The sequence below is a fragment of the Bubalus bubalis genome, chromosome 4 (assembly GCF_019923935.1).
Source record: "Bubalus bubalis isolate 160015118507 breed Murrah chromosome 4, NDDB_SH_1, whole genome shotgun sequence".
In the NCBI taxonomy this organism is placed as follows: Eukaryota; Metazoa; Chordata; class Mammalia; order Artiodactyla; family Bovidae; genus Bubalus; species Bubalus bubalis.
In genome coordinates this window covers 55,085,784-55,088,157 of record NC_059160.1, presented here as the reverse complement: position 1 = coordinate 55,088,157, position 2,374 = coordinate 55,085,784, and the positions used below count along the sequence as shown (strand labels likewise).

The 2,374-nt window shown below is 36.8% G+C and overlaps 1 pseudogene; it reads left to right on the top strand.

The window, feature by feature from the left end:
- Positions 1-200: 200 nt before the first annotated feature.
- LOC102414939 lies at positions 201-1,357 on the top strand (annotated as a pseudogene).
- The last annotated feature ends 1,017 nt before the right edge of the window (positions 1,358-2,374 follow it).

Below are 2,374 nucleotides of genomic sequence, written 5' to 3'. Positions count from 1 at the left end.
CCAAGACACATTATAATTAAATTGTCAAAGTGAAAGCTAAAAAGAAGTCTGAATGCAGTGGAAAAAAAGAGTGGAGCTACACACAAAAGAACACTCATAACATCAGCAGCTTTTCCTACAGAAGCTTTGAAGGCCAGGAGAGAACAGAACGATATATTCAAAACATTGAAAGAAAAAACTGTCAGCTGAGAATTCTATGCATGGAAGAGCTGCCGTAAGTAATGGATAAAGACTTTCCGAAACAAAAGCTGAGGGAGTTCATAAGCACTAGGCTTGCCTTCTAAGAAATGCTAAAGGGACATCATTCAAGCTACTGTCTCTGGAAGAGACAGAAATCCATGGAAGCTCTTCCTCTGGAAAAAATATAGAGTCTTTTAGAGAGTGAGATGATCAACAAGTGCTTATCCAGAAAGTTGTTCACTAACAAACTGTAAGACTTGTCAACTTGTAAAACAAGATGTAAGACTCACATACTGGAAAAAGAATCTGTGAAATCCAAGCTGTTGACAGTACTGCAATCTCCTCATTTACAGTGAGAGAATGTGAGCGCTCCAGTGGGATGGACCCAGGCCAAGGCGCTACTTATTCACAGGTCACACAAACGGCCGCATTCAGGTGTGGGATATGACCACCACCATGGATACGATTAACAAAAGTGAGGATAAGGACGTAGGCGGTCTAACTGAAGACTGGCTCACAAGACTGGATCGGTGTGATCTATGCACATCTCACTGCGCTACTCCTAAGATCAGTCTGGCAACTTCTGTGGTTCAGCATAGCCACCTTTGGATATCAGATTCTAGTCTTCAGCTCCAGTACCATGAAACCATCCATGAAGCAGTTGCTTATGGTTCCATGAGACCTTACCAGAGAAAGTCCCTTGTAAGCAAGAGCAAGGAGGACTGAGAGCTTTCACAGTTACAGGGATTTCCAGACTGTAAACTTCAAAAGAAATATAGAAAGCATTGTCCCTAAAATAGTAATTTGGGTCCAATACAAGCTGAAGTAAAGCAGGCAATAGGGTAATGGAATGTATCTAAGAGAAAGTCTCATGGAACAGAAATTTAAAAGTTTGAGAGGCTCAGATAGGGGAGTGGAGGTGTATAAAATAGCTAAAGATTTTCTAGAATCCAAGAAAAGGTCATCAGAAGATGAAAATGAAAACAGAGTTATAGAAGAAAGGATTTGAGGGAGGAGGAGTCCTTGGAAGGAAGAAAGTCCCCCACATGGCATCATCACCAAGTATGTCTGATGGAGGAGCTGATTCACCTGATACTGCACCCCCATCCCCTACAGAGGTCACTCTATCTCCTCAGCACAAAAAAGTGATTCTTCAGGTCAAGAGTACAGCTTGTGAAAACTCAGCAAAGTGAGTAATTGTTACATTAATTCAGACAAGAGTTAAACATTACTGGATTTCAATACATTAGCTTTTACATCAAAACTTTACAAATTAAGACTGGACTTTATTTTGTATCATTTTATCAGAAACACCTGGGGTAAGGAGATAAAATAACCATATTTCTTTCAATCTTTTGGGAAATTTTTTTAGTTTTACAGGCACATTTAATAGATTATTTGTAAAGCAGGAGTCTATTTCAATGTTAATCTACTTTAGAATATACTATGTCTTAAGAAGATGATTCCCATGTAGACAAGCATCCCCTTAGAGTGTGGAAACCAACAATTTGCATTCCTAATATTGATTAGGTAAATTTCAAAATTCCCTTTGGAACTTAGTCTCCCAACCCTTATTGTGATGGCAAAGTGGTTTACCAGGTATTTAATAAGGTGCTATGTTTATGAAAAAAACACCATGTAATTCAAAAACACTATTAAATTGCTTTGGTGTGTAAGTCCTTTAAGATAATTTTAATTGTGGTCATTTTCTGAGTCTCATTACTGAAATTCTTAAATGTTAGCAAACATCACCAATATTAAATGTCAAAAGTTCATTTAAACGTTCTTTAAAGTTACAGCAATTGTCTGTGTTTGAACAAATGAAGTAAGAATAATAAAGACGGCTTTGAGTGCCCAGAAAGAACACTGCACCAGTTGCTAGTCTGCCTTACGTTAGAGCCACCATTGTTTTTTCCTGTGTTAATAATTAGGATAATTAAATTAGAATGTAGCCATTTTGTTAAGCTTAAGAGATTGAAGTTCTGAATTTTTGGTTAAAGGTTTTGGCTGCGGCAGAAATGTTATTTTAAATATATTTTGAATTATAAGAACAGAAAAATTGTACTTTTTCCCCATTTAATTAGAATGATTTCCAAGTTTCTGTAAATAATTGTACACTTAAAGCATTAAGCATTTATTGGTAAATAATGTACATATTCCCATTCTGAGAAATATAAGTGGGTCAAGTCAAAAT